Raw genomic sequence first — 20,645 nt, 5'->3', positions numbered from 1 at the left:
CTCCGGAGCCCCAAACGGACTCCAGATCTGCCCTCCCGAGGAAGAACAGGGCTTGGCGGCGGCTCCGCCTCGTGGATCACAATAATTCTTTCTCCCTATTTTTTCTCCGAAAATAGGAATTTATATCATTGGTTTCAGGGTCAGCGGGTCCACCAGGTGGGGACAACCCACCTGGGCGCGCCAGGAGAGGGGGGCGCGCCCTGGTGGGTTGTGCCCACCCAGGGCCCCCTCTCCGGTAGGTCTTGGCTCCATAAATTCTTATATATTATATAAAAATTCCTCGCAAAGTTTTGTTCCATTCCAAGAACTTTTATTTCTGCACAAAAACAACACCATGGTATTTCTGCTGAAAACAGCGCCAGTCCGGGGTTAGTTTCATTCAAATCATGCAAAATAGAGTCCAAAACAAGAGGAAAAGCATTAGGAAAAGTAGATACGTTGGAGACGTATCACAAAACATGATCACCTACATTAAACTCACGCTTTTGTACCCTTCTGTCATCCCATCTTTTAACTTTTTCTTTAAACAACTTGGCATTCTCATAGGCTTGGGTTCTCCATTCATCAAGAGAGCTGATGTCAAATAACCTCTTCTCACAGGCAAGTTTGAAATCATAATTGAGCTCTTTAATAGCCCAATATGCCTTATGTTCTAGTTCAAGAGGTAAGTGACATGCTTTTCCATAAACCATTTTATATAGAGACATACCCATAGGATTCTTATAAGCAGTTCTATAAGCCCATAAAGCATCATCAAGTTTCTTAAACCAATTCTTTCTAGATCTATTAATTTTTTTTTCAAAATTAATTTAATCTCTCTATTGCTTAATTCTACTTGACCACTAGACTGAGGATGATACGGAGATGCAATTCTATGATTAACATCATATTTAGCAAGCATTTTACGGAAAGCACCATGAATAAAATGTGAACCACCATCAGTCATTAAATATCTAGGGACTCCAAACCTCGGAAAAATAACTTCTTTAAGCATATTAATAGAAGTGTTATGATCGGCACTACTAGTTGGAATAGCTTCTACCCACTTAGTAACATAATAAACAACAACTAAAATATGTGTATATCCATTAGAGGAAGGAAAATGTCCCATATAATTAAAGCCCCAAACATCAAATGGTTCAATAACAATGAATAGTTCATAGGCATTTCATGACGTCTACTAATATTACCAATTCTTTGACATTGATCACAAGACAAGACAAACTTACGAGCATACTTGAAGAGAGTAGGCCAATAGAAACCGGATTGCAATACCTTATGTGTAGTTCTATCTCTAGCGTGGTGTCCTCCATAAGATTCGGAGTGGCACTTGCATATGATCTATTCCTGTTCATGCTCATGTACACAACGTCTAATAACACCATCTACTCCTTCTTTATAAAGGTGCGGGACATCCCAAAAGTAATGTCGTAAATCATAGAAAAACTTTTTCTTTTGCTGGTATGTGAAACTAGGTGGTATAAATTTAGCAACAATATAGTTAGCATAATCAGCATACCATGGAGTATTTGTTGGGGAACGTAGCATGCAATTTCAAAAAATTTCCTACGATCACGCAAGATCTATCTAGGAGATGCATAGCAACGAGAAGGGAGAGTGTGTCCATGTAGCGGAAGCGTTAGATTAACACGGTTGATGTAGTCGAACGTCTTCACGATCCAACTAATACAAGTACCGAACTTATGGCACGTCCGTGTTCAGCACACGTTTAGCTCGATGACGTCCCTCGAACTCTTTATCTAGTAGAGGGTCGAAGGAGAGTTCCGTCAGCACGACGGCGTGGTGACGGTGATGGTGATGTGATACGCGTAGGGCTTCGCCTAAGCACTATGACACTATGACCAGAGGAGTAAACTATGGAGGGGGCACCGCACACGGCTAAGAGAAATCTTGGTGTGCCTTTGGGGTCCCCCTGTCCCCATATATAAGGGGGGGAGGAGGAGGCCGGCGGCTAGGAGGGGTGCGCCATGGGGGAGTCCTACTTGGACTCCTAGTCCAAGTAGGATTCGCCCCCCCTTTTCCTTTCTCCACATGAGGGAATAGGAAGGAGAGGGAGAGGGAAAGGGAGGGGGCGCCCCTCCTCCTTGTCCTATTCGGACTCCCTAGGAGGGGGGTGCGCGCCACCCCCCGCGGGCTCCCCTCTCTCTCCCTTTAGGCCCAACACTTCCCTGGGGGGTTCCGGTAACCCCTCGGTACTCCGGAAAAATACCCGAATCACCCAGAACCATTCCAATGTATGAATACTACCTTCCAATATATGAATCTTTACCTCTCGACCATTTCGAGACTCCTCGTCATGTCCGTGATCTCATCCGGGACTCCGAACAAACTTCGGTCACCAAAACACATAACTCATAATACAAATCTTCATCGAACGTTAAGCGGGAGGACCCTACGGGTTTGAGAACTATGTAGATATGACCGAGACACATCTCCGAACAATAACCAATAGCGGAACCTAGATGCTCATATTGGTTCCTACATATTCTATGAAGATCTTTATCGGTCAAACCGCATAACAACATACGTCATTCCCTTTGTCATCCATATGTTAGTAGCCCGAGATTCGATCGTCGGTATCCTCATACCTAGTTCAATCTCGTTACCGGCAAGTCGCTTTACTCATTCCGTAATGCATCATCCCGCAACTAACCCATTAGTCACATTGCTTGCAAGGCTTATCGTGATGTGCATTACTGAGAGGGCCTAGAGATACCTCTCCGATACTCGGAGTGACAAATCCTAATCTTGATCTATGCCAACTCAACAAACACCTTCGGAGACACCTGTAGAGCATCTTTATAATCACCTAGTTACGTTGTGATGTTTGATAGAACACAAGGTGTTCCTCCGATATTCAGGAGTTGCACAATCTCATAGTCAGAGGAATATGTATAAGTCATGAAGAAAGCAATAGCAATAAAACTAAACGATCATAATGCTAAGCTAAAGGGTGGGTATTGTCCAGCACATCATTCTCTAATGATGTGATCCCGTTCATCAAATGACAACACATGTCTATGGTCAGGAAACTTAACCATCTTTGATTAACAAGCTAGTCAAGTAGAGGCATACTAGGGACACTATTTTGTCTATGTATTCACACATGTACTAAGTTTTCGGTTAATACAATTCTAGCATGAATAATAAACATTTATCATGATATAAGGAAATATAAATAACAACTTTATTATTGCCTCTAGGGCATATTTCCTTCAGTATTATGAGAGGCATTTATGACATTTAATTGTTTATCAGGAAAACTATCATCAATAGGCAGTGGGTCATCAAGAACATTCTCTAACCTAGACAAGTTGTCTGCAACGGGGTTCTCAACTCCCTTTCTATTAATAATATGCAAATCAAATTCTTGTAGCAAGAGAAACCATCTAATAAGTCTAGGTTTAGCATCTTTCTTTTCCATAAGATATTTAATATATAAAAGCATGATCAGTGTGAACAGTTACTTTGGAATCAACAATATAAGGTGTGAACTTATCACATGCAAATACAACGGCTAAAAATTCTTTTTCACTAGTAGCATAATTTCTCTGGGCACTGTCTAGAGTTTTACTAGCATACTGAATAACATTTAATTTCTTATCAACTCTTTGTCCTAGAATAGCACGAACAACATAATCACTAGCATCACACATAATTTCAAAGGGTAAATTGCAATCAGGTGGCTGAACAATAGGTGCAAAAATCAAGGCTTTCTTAAGTATTTCAAATGCCTCTACACAATCATCATCAAAAACAAAAGGAACATCTTTTTTGTAAAAGATTAGTGAGAGACCTAGAAATTTTAGAGAAGTCTTTAATAAACCTCCTATAGAAACCAGCATGACCAAGGAAACTTCTTATACCTTTGATATCTTTAGGGAACCACATCTTTTCAATAGCATCTACTTTAGCTTTATCAACTTCAACACCTCTTCAGAAATTTTATGCCCCAAGACAATACCATCATTAACCATAAAGTGGCACTTCTCCCAATTCAAGACAAGATTAGTTTCTTCACATCTTTGGAAAACTCGATCAAGGTTGGTTAAGCAATCATCAAAGGAAGTTCCGTAAACAGAGAAATCATCCATGAAAACCTCAACAGTCTTTTCACAAAAGTCAAAGAATATAGCAGTCATACATCTTTGAAAGGTAGCAGGTGCATTGCATATACCAAAAGGCATATGTCTATAAGAAAACGTACCGAAAGGGCAAGTAAAAGTGGTTTTCTCTTGATCCTCTTTTGACACATGTATTTGAGAGAAACCAGAATAACCATCTAGAAAGCAAAAATGAGTATGTTTGGCTAGTCTTTCTAGCATTTGATCAATAAGAGGTAGAGGGTAATGATATTTTCTAGTAGCTTTATTTAATTTGCGAAAATCAATTACCATTCTATAACCTATAACAATTCTTTGAGGAATCAATTCATTCTTATCATTAGGAACAACAGTAATACCTCCCTTCTTAGGGACACAATGAACGGGACTTACCCATTGACTATTAGTAGTAGGATAAATTATACCTGCCTCCAGAAGCTTTAGTATTTCATTTCTTACCACTTCTTTCATCTTAGGATTTAACTATCGTTGATGATCAACAACCGGTTTAGCATCTTTCTCCAATTTAATTTTGTGCTGACATAGAGTGGGACTAATGCCCTTAAGATCATCAAGACTATATCCAATAGCGGCACAGTGCTTCTTCAGAGTTTCCAATAATTTCTTTCCTTCATGCTCTGAAAGGTTAGCACTAATAATAACAGGATATAACTCTTTTCATCAAGATAAGCATATTTCAGAGTATCAGGTAATTGTTTAAGCTCAAACACGGGATCACCCTTAGGTGGAGAAGGATCCCCAAGGATTTCAATAGGCAAATTGTTTTTCAAAATAGTTCCTTGATTAAAGAATACTTCATCTATTTCCCTTCTTTCATTCATAAACATATCATCTTCATGGTCTAGCAAATATTGTTTTAAAGGATCATTAGGAGGCACGCTGATAGAAGCAAGACCAATAATTTCATCTTTACTAGGCAATTCTTTATCATGGGGTTGTCTACGAAATTTAGAGAAATTAAAATCATGAGACATATCCCCTAAGCCAACAGTAACAATATCTTTCTCGCAGTCTATCTTAGCATTAACAGTATTCAAGAAGGGTCTACCAAATATAATGGGACAAAAATTATCTTGTGGGGAACCAAGAACAAGAAAATCAGTAGGATATTTAATTTTCCCACACAAGACATCAACATCTCTAACAATCCCAATTGGCGATATAGTATCTGTATTAGCAAGCTTAATAGTAACATCAATATCTTCTATCTCAGCAGGTGCAATATCATTCATAATTTCTTTATATAAGCTATAAGGAATTTCACTTACACTAGCACCCACATCACATAAACCATGATAACAATGATCTCCAATTTTAACAGAAACAACAGGCATGCCAACAACAGGTCTATGTTTATCTTTAGTATCAGGTTTAGCAATCCTAGCAGCTTCATCACAGAAATAAATAACTATTGGGGAACGCAGTATTTCAAAAAATTCCCTATGATCACGCAAGATCTATCTAGGAGATGCATAGCAACGAGAGGGGAGAGTGTGTCCACGTACCCTCGTAGAGCGAAAGCGGAAGCGTTTGGTAACGTGGTTGATGTAGTCAAACGTCTTCACGATCCAACCAATCCAAGTACCGAACGTACGGCACCTCCGTGTTCAGCACATGTTCAGCACGATGACGTTCCTCGAGCTCTTAATCCAGTTGAGGATGAGGAAGAGGTCCTTCAACACGACGGCGTGGCGACGGTGATGATGAAGTTACCGGCGTAGGGCTTCACCTAAGCACTACGACGATATGACCGAGGTGTTGAACTGTGGAGGGGGGCACCACACACGGCTAAGAGATTGTTTGCTGTGCTTTGGGGTGACCCCCTGTCCACGTATATAAAGGAGGGGGAGGAGGAGGTGGCCGGCCAAGGGGGCGCGCCATAGGGGGGAGTCCTACTTGGACTCCTAGTCCAAGTAGGATTTGGCCCCCCTCCTTCCTTCCACCGGAGAGGGAAAAGGGGAAGGGAGAGAGAGGGAGAAGGAAAGAGGGGGGCCGCCTCCTCCCCTAGTCCAATTCGGTTTGGGCAAGGGGGAGCGCCCCTCCTCACGTGGCCTTTCTCCTCTCCTCCAATATGGACCAATAGGCCCAATACTTCCTCCGGGGGGTTCCGGTAACCCCTCGGTACTCCAGTAAAATATCCGAATCACTCAGAACCATTATGATGTCCGAATATAACCTTCAATATATGAATATTTACCTCTCGACCATTTCGAGACTCCTCGTCATGTCTGCGATCTCACCCGGGACTCCGAACAAACTTCGGTCATCAAATCACATAACTCATAATACACTACAAAAAAGACACTTCCTTGATGATACATGTTTGTCACAGTAGGTCATGTTTTGTGTCATGCATGTACATCCATGACGATTTTATGACAGAATCAAGATAGTCATACATGTGCTGTCGTAGAAGTGTTCCATGACATTGCCAAAATTATCATCACGGAAGTGTCCACTTCCATGACGATAAATCGCACGTCATAGAAGTGCTTTCGTCAAGGGTGACCGACACGTGGCATCCACCGTAACGGAACGCCGTTAAGCTATCGGGTTGGGTTTTGGATCCGATAACCCGTTAACAGCCCCGACCAATGGGAAATTTCCACGTGTAAAATTCTTATTGGCTGGATGAAACACGTGTCAGCTCGTTAGTGGGTCAGATAGGCGCCTATGATATGTCGACACGTGCCACGGCCCACCACTGGCCCATTTAGCTTACAAAGCCGGCCCGTTTGACTTGGTCAAAAGTTAACGGGCTGGCCCATGAAAAGCCTGTTAACGGTCTCTTCGCAAATAGCCCATTTTACGGCCCGTTAACTCACGGCCCGTTAGGCCCTAAAGGAAATCGGCCCAACAACGTCATGTGGGCCGTCGAATATAACACCAGCCAATTTCACTTTGGGCCCATGTATGGCCCACGACGTCTTTCGGCCCATATGAGGCCTTCGTATCTTTTGGCCCTCTACAGGCCCACGGTGACTCTACCCATAATGAACAGTAATTTTCTTTATACCCGTTAACGGCCCGTGATTTACATGGGCCGTTTCCAGCCCGTGTTAGTTTTCAGCCTCTTGACGGCCCATACGTTCTTGGGCTCCTTTTCGGCCCTCGATTACTTCCGGCCCGTTACTGGCCTGTTCCCCTAATGGGCCAAATTCAGCCCATGGCAAGAGTCGGCCCGTTACTGGGCTATTCCCCTAATTGGCCAAATTCGGCCCATGGCAAGAGTCGGACCGTTACTGGCATGTTACCCTAATGGGCCAAATTCGGCCCATGGCAAGAGTCGGCCTGTTTCTGGCCTATTAACCCGTTGCGCCGTTTCCAGCCCGTCCTATATTCTGGCCCATTAATGACCCGTTATGCCTGTGACAGAATTAAGCCTTTGCTATCCTACGGCCTGTTAACGGCCTGTTACCGTGCTGGGCCAATACCAATTACGCCCGATTACAGCCCATGTAGACCCATTTATCCGACGGCCCGAGGCCCACCGATTAAAGGCCCATTTATCGACGGCCCATAGGAGACCCATGGATCCTACGGCCCGTATATGTCCCATGGTAGTTGCGGCCACTAGCAAACCAGGGAAAAAGAAGACTAGGAAATAAATAAGGCCGAAACTAACGCTAGGCTATTAAGGCGATTGCAAAGATTACATCCACTTGGCATCAAAGACCGCCACCAGTGCAAATATAGGGAACACCCTACACTATACAAAAATGGCTTGCTGTTTTCTTCAGCCGGTGGCTGCATGTTAAGAATAAATTTTGTATCGCACCAAAACAAATTGCAACTATATAACAAAAGGAAGGTTGGCATAAAACTTAACAGTCTAGCAGATAAATGCACCACCAGAAGTTCAGAAGCTCAGTTCATTTGACCTAACTGTTACGTTTTCATGCTGTATTGTCTGATGGAGCACCATAACCCTCGCCTTCATTTCCCCTAGGCTCCTGGACAACATAGCAAATGTCTGATAGTCTGGTTTCAAAACCATGCATATCTTGACGACATTGAGCAATGTTTCTCCTTGTTTCACAAAGGGTCTCTGTTAGGGAATGGACTTGTGTCTGGAGCGCAGAGACAACATTGCTTTGAGCTTGCATATCTTGATCATGAGGCAGTTTGGACGATATTGCCTTAACAACCAACCCAGTATTACGCAGGAACGTGCTTTTGGCACTGTTAGTGGATAGGTACTGACCCACTGCAGCAAGAGCTGACATTGCGGTTATAGTTGCCTCGCCACCTTCAGAAGGTGGCGGTTCCACCATTTTTTCCATAGCTCGCTGAAAAGTTGAGGTTTTACATTAGTAGTACCAGAACAGAAGATATTAAGGAGGTAGCAAAACCAAACAAAATAGCTTTGTTCTATATACAGAACTTATTCTGGTGAATCCATGTAAAATAATAGTTGTATTTTATTGCAAAGTACATAATAAAACCAGGTTCCAAACATATGACCATGTACCATCGCTAATGTATTGTCTATTTCTTCACATTGTATTGAGGGCTAAGGATAAAGAGACGAAGTTTATAATATGGTAAGCATAGTATGACATCATTCATATCACAAAACAACTGAGAATAGACAAACAGGCAATTGTAACGTTGTGTGGGCAAGTCCAGCACGGAACTAGATTACAGGTCAAGATCAAAGGAACATCACTCCTCTCTTTTAAACCGTGTAAGGTGCAATGATACGCTAAGACAATTGTGTATAAAATTGAAAAGAGTAATAGACATTGGATGCAAACCATGCAGTTCAAGGCACAAGTCAGAGTAAGTAGTAGTTAGAAGGCATGAGGATTAAGGACTTACAACAGCGGATTTGACTGGTGTAGTCATGCCCTTCTTCTTGCTGGTGTGACAGTCCTTGAAGATTTCCACAGCATTTGGTTTAGGTACTTTTTGGTCCTTGCGGGCTTTCCTCTGCATTTGGAACAAGTCAATATAGATCTGATAATATGGTACAGCGAAAAGAGTGAAACAGCAGCTAATTACAAGAGCCTCGCAGTGTGCAATATAGCTACGAGATCCTGTCGTCTGTTGGAATTTCACTTTCATACGGTTGGCCTTGTTCTTTGAACATTTCACCTACAAGAAGATAGATTTGTGTGGCACATGCGTAAATAGGACTTCAACATGTGATCTGATGACATATATATATATAATGTACCTGATACTTCGGATCGGACCAGTGTTTAACGAGGCCTCTCCAGTCTTCATCAGATATATTTTCCACTAGAGATGTTTGGGCAAGTTCACTGTTAGCCTTGCCTTCAAAGTGAGTTTTCCTCAAGTTATTCTGATACTGTCGCAGAGCAGACTTGAAAACATGGGTGCAAGCTTGTCTGGTTGCATCATCTTGGCTATCCAACTTGAACCTCATCTGTTGAAAATTATGGGAGTCTCATTATCAGCAACCTAGAAAGTATTGGAAAGAGCAAGATGATATTACTAGTTTCCGTACATAACCATACTTACAGATAAATGGTCGAGGAAGGTGTTGAACTGGGTTTCGTCTTTGTCATTCCTGTACTGAATCCATGTTGGGAGGATACGTACGTGACAGCTAACAGCAACCGCTGCCTCTGATACTAACTTGGCTGACTCTGTAGCATCACGTGGCCTTTTAAACCTGCCTCAAAACGGATCTCCATTCTTCCTCCTCTAGGTTTAGTTAACCTATCAAGAATTATCCCTGATGTTTGTTTCCTCTTGCACCTAGGTGCTAGTCCAACAACAAACATAGGAAGTGTTAGTGTACATCAAACTGTGAGACTACATATAAAGAAGCATGCAACTGTAACTTGACTCCAGCAACTACCTTCTTGCTGTTGAAGCTCACAAGGTTCATCTGATATTGCCAACTCGTCTTGTGTCAAGAGTGCTTGGGAAGTAGTGTGAGGTGGCAAGGGAGCTTGGGAATGTGCTGCTAGCTCAGTTGACGCATGAGTAAGTCGTGCAGCTGGTAGTACTATGGTAGGTGTTGCAAGAACTAGGGCTGTCTCTGCTTGTTTGGTGGCAGCTATTTGTTTCTGTTTGGCTTTTTTTGCAACTCGTGTACCATGGGATGCCGTGTTTGTAGAATTTTCTGCTGGACTTTGGCCTTCTATTGCACCATCAGTACCAGCAGAATCTGCAGGGTTCATCCACTTCTCATTCCTTGCCATTCTATGTTTCTTCCTCTTTCTCTGTGCCATGTTAAGTCAAGCCGACAAGAAAAACGAATAACAATTTAGTTCTTCAGAACAAATTGATGCGTGATACAGATGAACCGAACTTTGATGTTAGACAACCACATGATAGGAGGATGTAATATGTACGACATGAGATAACTAGAACTATGATGTGTAAACTAAGCAGAAGACATTTCACTAAATTAGAAGCAATGCAATGGAAGGTAGACACCATATGAAAGATGCTACAAATATCGCTCTGCCAAGTTAATAATGTCTCATCATAAATGCCGTTTAAACAAATGTGAAGCAGTACAAGAAATAAATCATATGCAAGATGCAAACAACATCACACTACCAAGTTAAAGGTCTCTCGTCATTAGTGCCATTGCATATTCACAGCATTGCATATTCACAACTTATGATGTGTACACTAAGGAGAAGGCATTTCAACAAATTAGAAGCAATGAAAGCTTGACACCATATGAAAGATGCAACGAATATCACTCTACCAAGTTAAAACTGTCTCGTCATAAGTGCCATTTCAGCAAATTAGAAGTAGGACAAGCTAGAAAAGAATGCGAGATGTAACCTATATCACACTCCCAAGTCAAACGTGTCTTATGATAAGTGATTGTTGCAGGTTACACAATAGTAGTACTTTGATGTAAGAACATGTTGTGATAGACAGATATTGTATGTTCTAGAAATAGGAACACGTGTCTCATTCACAAGTATAATGTGTAAAGTAAGCAGATGAAATTCAACAAAATTAGAAGCAATACAAGCTAGACATCATACATAACATGCAACCACATATAATAGTGCCAAGTTACCTGTGATGGTGCACTAGGGGAGACGTGCCCATCATCAACACAGCTACGTTGAGTGTCTATGCATGTGTTGTCTTGGAAATCATCTTGGGGGGATGGAGGAGTAGAATCTGTAGAGGCCCTCTGTTTCGAAGGAGCACCATCATCCGCTGCCTTGCTAACTTCCTTCCGCTTTATTGATTTTGAATTGTCAAGTAAAATCGACAAGAAAAAGCAATAAAATTCACTCTTCAGAACTCATTCGTGCATGATACTGACAATCACTACTTTGATGTAAGGCAAACACATGATTCCAGGATGGAGTAATACGAAAAACATGACAGCATGACATATTCACAACTGTTTGTGTAAACTAAGCGGAAACCATTTCAATGAATAAGAAGCAATGCAAGCTAGATACCACATGAAAGATGCAACCAATATGATTCTGCCAAGTTAAAAGCGTCCCATCATAAATGGCATTTCAACAAATTAGAAGCAGCGCATGCTATAAATCATATGAAAGATGCAACTAATATCACACTGCATATACTAAAGGTGTCTCGTCATATTGATTTATTCGGGATACAAAAAACAATAGTTTTATGTAAGGACATGCTTAATAGACAGATGTACTATGTACTAAAAACAGGAAGGCATGTCACATTAATAGGTATAAGCATAATAGCACATGCAATTTAACCAGATTGGAAGAATTACAATCTAGACACCATATGCAACATGCAACCACATATCACGCTACCAAGTTAGAGCAAGCACCTGCGATGCTAGTGTAGGGGAAATGCGCTAATCAACTATAGAGCTACGTTCACTATCTTCATCTAGCCTTGTTGTTTCTTGAGAATCATGTGGGGAGGCTGACACTGCAATCTTTAAATGAGGATATTTTCTCACAATAGTCCACTTGCGTGACTGCCTCATCATAAGTGATTGATGAGGGATACACAAGAACATTAGTTTGATGTAAGAACATGGTTAAGAGGCAGATGTACTAGTATGTACCAAAAACAGGAAGGCATGTCATATTCAAAGGTATAGTGTGTAAGCTAAGCAGATGCAATTTAACCAAATTGGAAGCAATACAAGCTAGACATCCAGCTGGAGTGGTGAGCATGATCATCTAGGACCTGAGAGCCTGGTCGGAGGCGGGCTGCTTCGCCACCACCATGGCTTTTTAGTTGGCTTCTAGGTGATGCTTGTCTGTGATGGGCTTCTCACTGGCTCGGCCAGTGCCATGACTAGCCATTTGACTTCTGGTGCTCCCGGGATGGTGGTTCATGTAAAAAATATCTTTCCTTACCTTAATAAAGACCGACTTCGGCCTTTCAAATACAAGCTAGAGACCATATGCAACATGCAACCACATATGACACCGCGAAGTTAAAGTAGTCACCGGGGATGGTGGTTCATTGGGAGCGAGGTCATCAACTCCAGAGCTACGTTTACCGTCTCCATCTGCTGACACTGTAGCCTTTAAATGGCTGAAACGTGTCTGGCCTAGCCGCATACCACGCTGGAGCAACTTCTCTCTTTTATTTTGTGCTTCTGTGAAGGCAGCAGACTCTGAAATACCCTTGCATAAAAACACAATAGTGAGAGTATGGGTGAAGTGTGTGCAGAACTAGTGCACTATAAAAGTAGCAGATATCAGGTGGCTGAAAAATAAATGATAGGAGACATATGATAGCTCTACAATATTGCATGGCAAAGAAAATTAGATTCTACTCCATATGATTTTGTAATATATGAGCACAGGAAATGCAGGTACTCCTCCAGCACACCACCACATGTGGTCCTATCAAGATAACAGTCGATTGAAAATAAATAGGTCAGTCGATTTTTTTATGAACTGTCCGATCTATAAGGAACAGGCAGATGGCCTTTGTCTACCTCCCACCAATCACTGTTGACGATCTTTCTCGAACCGCCAGCGACCACCGGCCCAGACCCCTGCCTTCGCCCCCCCGCCCTCCCGTCGACATCACACCACCGCCGTGCTTGGCAGCGCCCCCAGGCCATCCCTTTAATCCCGGCCAACCTCCAGATCGGGCGCCAGCAGCTCTAGGCCCCACACGCCCCTAAGATAAACACCGAGGCACTGCTTCCCCGGTGTAATAGGCAGACTAGCGCTTGTTACACCGGGGAATGCTTCTGTTAATTGGAAATCAACTGACCAGGATTTGAAATCCAGGGGGGCGACGGACCTCTTGCTAAGGTGAAATAGTATATGAGGAGAAACCTTGTGCATCGCGAGTAACTAGGAACATCTAGTATCAAGAAGAAGCGGTCAACTAGTGTCTTCTGTGGGATGACTACCGTGCAAGCAGACACGTAAGATTTGCATGAATAAGGGAAGAGGATTACCATTTCCGGTTGCCAGTGTGGTCACCTCCACATGTTGCGCCGATCTTCTTCTTTTTACCGGGGAAACCGATGTTTTGGAGGAGGGTGCAGGCTTGGACGAACCCATGGCCAAATTGTTGACTGTGTTGCCGTGGCCGTATGTCAGTGGAGGGGAAGCAAATCTGAGGCGGCGAAGGACGGCGTAGCAGGAATAGCTCTGGTGTGGTGGACGGTGGCGAAGTTGGAGCGGCAGCGGTGAGGCGCAGGATGGCGTGGTTGAACTGGCTCGGGTACGGACGACCCGGCCTCGGCTTCAACTACTAGCCTTGGAGGGCGTTGCGGTTGAGGTTGTGGTGGACGACGACGTCAGGGTATCGGCTTCGGCGTGATGGAGGAGGGCGGCGGTTGATGGGTGGGATGGGGTGGCGGATGGAGGACGCCGGGGTTTTGCAGCTGGTGCAGAAGTAGTTTTGGCGCCCATGGAGTACGAATGTGGAATCAGACGGGGGGGGGGGAGCTCAGGGAGAACCATGTTTCGGTCAGGGATGCGTTTGTTTTTGGCTTTTTTGAACAGATGGGACGCGCTTGTTCGAAATTTGGGGAAAGTGCAAACTTTGCCCCCCTCTTAAATTTCAGACCTACTGCAAGTTGGGGGTAGGATGGTAATTCCAGGTGTCCCAAATAGTGGGCAGGAGGGATTTTGGCCGCGCGCATGTGTGCTTAGGCAGCCATTGTGTATGAATGTTTTTCGGAGGTGGTTGTGTGGCGTCTAGATGAAGCTACAAACCTACCCCGGTTTAGACCTTTGGACGTCGGGCCGGTAGGTTTCACGGGTCGAAGTTAGAAAAGTAATTTCCTTCTACTACCAAACATTGTTCTCACGCGGTTTCGAGCGAGTAGAGGCTCTTTTGGCGCTTCGTTCGAAATTTTGAAATAGAAGCATTCATGTTTAGAGTACTCTTGAACTTTGAGGATTGACCTAAATAGACAACGTTAAATTTGACCTTGTATGTTTGAAAACCTCATTAAATTATCCGCTTATTTTTGAAATTTTGACACTTGAAAATCCTATAAATACGATTATTTTGGAATGGAGGAGGTAAATTTGAATCTATTTTGTACACGACTATATATGTTATTATGTACAAAATCAGAGCAAAGATTGGTGCCCCCATAATTTAGGTATGATTTACAAATGCCATGATATCGAATTCAAATAATTGAATGGACTTCATGTTGAATTTGATTTTTTTTAAACCACCTTAAGTTGAATTCAAATGTATACTATTTCATAGCTAGCTATTTATAATGTTCATTGTGTAACTTTCGTTTGTATAATGTGCTTTACACACACAACATGAACTATACTCACGTTTATATTCGATTGCTAAAGGATGCATTGTCTGGAGTTCAAAATACTAACTATGTGGATCAATTATGTCGAATAATAACATAGACGTGCTCAAATTTGATAGAATCTAGATGTCTGATGGATCAATGACCGTTCCTTACGTGAATTGCAAATATCATGACCCCATCCTAATGTTTGGATACAATTTATATCTTTAATCAATGTGTACATCAGTCTTCTACGTGTAGTTTCACTCTCCATCGGTGGTCTCTCACACATGCTCACACACTCTCTCCCGAGGTGTCTTTCTCGCATACATGCTCTCGATATAACCCTCCCCCCTCTCGTAACCATTTAGACTGTTTTCACTAACCTTTATCACAAACACTCTTCCTCTCACAAGCATACACACGCACAATCCCCATCGACCCTTTCTATATACATAGACCTGCCTACGTGTCTCCTGTACGCACATTATCTTTAGGTCTGTCTATCACGCATTGTCTCACACCCCTCTTCCTAACCAACGAGTATGATTCTAGAAGAGCATTCTGTAGGAGGCCCCTTAAAGTTAGGTTGGATGAATAGTAATATCAGAGATAAGGGGTTACCTTAGTCCGAGAACCCAGGGTTACAAATCCCAGCCGGCTTTGTCAATGGACACAGAGTCCTTCACAATTCTGCTATCGTTGTCTTGTACGACAAATCATCCATGGGTCTCCCTAAATGCGTCACGGGCCGACCAATGTGGCGCAGGAACCGAACCAAGGGCCTCACCTCGACCCACCGGACCACACGCGGTGACACACCCTCTGCCCCCAGGTCTCGTTATCTTCTCACACCCACACAGACCAACACATACACCTCACAAAAAATCTCCTCGTGACTCTATCCCCCCTTGCATATACACACTCAAGGGAATATCTCGCCGTGACATCATATTAGTCTCTCTCTCTACACCTCTCTCATTTCTTGTGCTATCTCACCCACGCCCCCTCCCCCCGCCGGCCCTCTATCCATGCCTCTCTCGAATACGTAATACACACACATACCTCTCTAGGCCCTGCCAAATACATCAACTACACATTCACACATGTTACATCACGTACCCCATTGATCTAAAAAGCCCTCTCTTCACGTTTATTTCGCATACAACATTCCTTTTGAATAAAGTGTGGCCAAAAAATTATTTTAGAATTTCTACATATATACAACATTAAAAAGTTATATGGAGGAGTATGAACGTTAATTTGTTGCATGGTGCCCACAATGATATTTATTCCGCACTGTGAATTTTTATATTTTTATACTATATATAAAGTTAGTCATAATAAAGAGAAACGAAGAGCATCTCTCTCCCCATCGCATACACCCCCTTTACGCCCCTTTCACGTACGCACACAAACTATCTCCAGGTCCTCTAAAATTAAGCCCCATCACATTCACGCATGTTTCATCTTTCTCTTGCGATATATACAGTGACGATCATTGTATTTGGAGCAAAAGCACGATACGTACATTGGACTTCAGAATCCACTCATTATGGTCACCATTTACGTCTTGTGGTTATTATACAGTCACGGGCTCACCGTACAGCTCTGTATTTGCTCAAGACACGACTAGTTCACTAGTTAAACGCTCCACGTGGCACCTCTAGTGTTGCACCACATTATCTTACTACCATTGGGCCCGCCTGTCGGCTTGTATCTACTCTTCTACACTCTTATAAAAAATAGAGTTGGTGATATGGTGTGCCTCCCATCCTGCAATATAGGTCGTCCAATTTATATCTGACGGATAGGAAGGAAACTATGGCAATTTTGCAAAAAGGTTCCCACACACCTCTCCACATTTGCAAATAAGGCCTTCCCTCATTCATCATTTTCTCTCAGAAGATAAACTAGTCATACAAATGCATCTTGATGTTACGTGCAACGCACGAGCATCTTGCTAGTAAGAATGAAAACAAACGACAAAAAAAATATTGGACGGTGGTTCGAAGCCATGACTGCGGGCACAACAGACAAGGTGGCCTCGTATTGGTATGCTAAGCCGTCTGTTTTAACACACAGGAGCTGGTGAGGTGATTATACACACATGCACACGAACTTCATGCACGCAACACTCACACAAACACATGCATCCACGCACTCATGCAACACTCACATGTACACACGCAGCCACGCACGCACGCAACACTCACACGCACACATGCACACACCACACGACCAACACACACTCTCACACACAAGTGCTCAACCTACATGTGCATGCACACACATCAGGCCCTGATAGACACATACACATCCAAGTGATTCCCGCGCACGGGTTGGAGTCTTCTCGCGCCTGCGTAAATTTGTGTTTATCTGACCTTTTTCCTATGCGAACTGACAGGTGGGACCCACAAGGAACGTGGTCAATTTAACTAGTCAACATGGTGCCACACAGACTATTTGGCCGGTCAACGGAGTGCAATCCGATGCTGAACGGTGAGCAAGTGACCGTATAATCACCACAAAACGTATATAGTGACCGTAATGAGCATATTCCGAAGTTCGGTGACCGTACTATGCTTTCTCTCTGTAGGCCCTCCAAAACTACATCTCTATGATATGTCTCCATTGTATCTACTTTTCCAAACACTTTTGCCCTTGTTTTGGACTCTAACTTGCATGATTTGAATGGAACTAACCCGGACTGACGCTGTTTTCAGCAGAATTGCTATGGTGTTATTTATGGGCAGAAACAAAAGTTCTCGGAATGACCTGAAACTTCACGGAACATCTATTCGGAAATAATAAAATGAAGACCAGGGGGCCCACCACCTGTCCATGAGGGTGGGGGCGCGCCTGCCCCCCCTAGGGCGCGCCACCTACCTCGTGGGCCCCCTGGAGCTACTCCGACCTCAACTCCAACTCTATATATTTGCTTTCGGGGAGAAAAAAAATCAAAGAGAAGAATTCATCGCGTTTTACAATACGGAGCCGCCGCCAAGCCCTAAAACCTCTCGGGAGGGCTGATCTGGAGTCCGTTCGGGGCTCCAGAGAGGGGAATCCGTCGCCATCGTCATCATCAACCATCCTCCATCACTAATTTCATGATGCTCATCGCCGTGTGTGAGTAATTCCATCGTAGGCTTGCTAGACGGTGATGGGTTGGATGAGATCTATCATGTAATCGAGTTAGTTTTGTTAGGGTTTGATCCCTACTATCCACTATGTTCTGAGATTGATGTTGCTATGACTTTGCTATGCTTAATGCTTGTCACTAGGGCCCGAGTGCCATGCTTTCAGATCTGAACCTATTATGTTTTCATCAATATATGAGAGTTCTTGATCCTATCTTGCAAGTCTATAGTCACCTATTATGTGTTATGATCTGTTAACCCCAAAGTGACAATAATCGGGATACTTACCGGTGATGACCATAGTTTGAGGAGTTCATGTATTCACTATGTGCTAATGCTTTGTTCCGGTACTCTATTAAAAGGAGGCCTTAATATTCCTTAGTTTCCATTAGGACCCCGCTGCCACGGGAGGGTAGGACAAAAGATGTCATGCAAGTTCTTTTCCATAAGCACGTATGACTATATTCGGAATACATGCCTACATTACATTGATGAATTGGAGCTAGTTCTGTGTCACCCTAGGCTATGACTGTTACATGATGAACCGCATCCGACATAATTCTCCATCAGCGATCCATTGCCTACGAGCTTTGCATATATTGTTCTTCGCTTATTTACTTTTCCATTGCTACTATTACAATCACTACAAAATACCAAAAACATTACTTTTACTATCATTATCTTTTGCTACCATTACCACTGCTATCATATTACTTTGCTACTAAACACTTTGCTGCAGATATTAAGTTTCCAGGTGTGGTTGAATTGACAACTCAACTACTAATACTTGAGAATATTCTTTGGCTCCCCTTGTGTCGAATCAATAAATTTGGGTTGAATACTCTACCCTTGAAAACTGTTGCGATCCCCTATACTTGTGGGTTATCAAGACTATTTTCTGGCGTCGTTGCCGGGGAGCATAGCTCTATTCTTTGAGTCACTTGGGATTTATATTTGCTTATCATTATGAAGAACTTGAGAGATCCAAAAACCAAGATTTATCCCTCAACTACGAGGGGAGGTAAGGAACCGCCATCTAGCTCTGCACTTGATTCACCTTCTGTTTTGAGTAAGCTTGCGACACCTAAACCTGCTTCTGCTATTCGTTCTGATATGTCGCATGTTATTGATGATGCCACTTCTACTATGGATGATACTTATGATGAAACTACTTCTATGCTTGATACTACTGTGCCACTTGGTGAATTTCTTGATGAACAACTTGCTAGGGTTAGAGAGAGTGAAAATATTGAATCTGATAATACTAATGAAAGTGATGATGAAGACTTGCCTGTTATTCCTGAGGGTTATGTTTTTGAAAAAGAAGCTGCTCTAGCTATTTTTGCTTGCAAAGATAGATACGAACTTAAGAGGTTATTAGCTAAATGGAATAAGCAATCTCTAAATGCTAGGATGAAACCTGACCCTGCTTTTGCTACTTCACCTATCTGTGTTACTGATAAGGATTATGAATTCTCTGTTGATCCTGATATAATTACTTTGGTTGAATCTGATCCTTTTCATGGCTATGAATCTGAAACTGTTGTGGCACATCTTACTAAATTAAATGATATAGCTACCCTATTCACTAATGATGAGAGAACTCGTTACTTTTATATCCTTAAAATATTTCCGTTCTCATTAAAGGGTGATGCTAGGATATGGTTTAATTCTCTTGATCCTAGTTGTGTGCGTAGTCCCCAGGATATGATTTATTACTTCTCTGCTAAATATTTCCCTGCTCATAATAAACAAGCTACTTTAAGGGATATATATAATTTTGTGCAAATTGAAGAAGAGAGTCTCCCACAAGCTTGGGGGAGGCTTCTCAAGTTATTTAATGCTTTGCCTGATCATCCTCTTAAGAAAAATGAAATACTTGATATCTTTTATAATGGACTAACCGATGCCTCCAGAGATTACCTGGATAGTTGTGCTGGTTCTGTTTTCAGGGAAAGAACGCCGGATGAAGCTGAAATTCTATTGAATAATATGTTGACAAATGAAAGTAATTGGACACTTCCTGAACCAACTCCTGAGCCTATTCCTAAACCAACTCCGAAGAAGAGAGGTATTCTATTTCTCAGTCCTGAAGATATGCAAGAGGCAAAGAAATCCATGAAAGAAAAGGGTATTAAAGCTGAAGATGTTAAGAATTTACCTCCTATTGAAGAAATACACGGTCTTAATTTATCGCATGTTGAAGAAACATATGATCTTAATCCATTACCTATTGAAGAAACTCATGGTCTTGATAACCCGACACAGGTAGTAAAGATAAATTCTCTCTATAGATATGATAAAGCTGAAATCCCATTTACTAAGTTTGCTAGCCCATGCTTAGATGAGTTTGATAAATTTATGGCTAAGCAAGAAGATTTTAATGCTTATTTTGGTAGAAAATTGAAATAAAATTCAAATATGCTTGAACACTTGGGTGATTATATGGCTAATGTCAAAGGTGAACTTAAACTTATTAGTAAACATGCTTCTATGGTTACCACTCAAGTAGAACAAGTACTTAAAGCTCAAAATGATTTGCTTAATGAATTGAATAGTAAGAATAATGATAATGCTGTTAGAGTGGCTACTAGAACTGGTAGAATGACTCAGGAACCTTTGTATCCTAAAGGCCACCCTAAGAGAATTGAGCAAGATTCTCAG

Source organism: Triticum urartu, chromosome 2 (assembly GCF_003073215.2).
Source record: "Triticum urartu cultivar G1812 chromosome 2, Tu2.1, whole genome shotgun sequence".
Classification (NCBI taxonomy): Eukaryota; Viridiplantae; Streptophyta; class Magnoliopsida; order Poales; family Poaceae; genus Triticum; species Triticum urartu.
Note: the sequence above shows the minus strand (reverse complement) of the source record.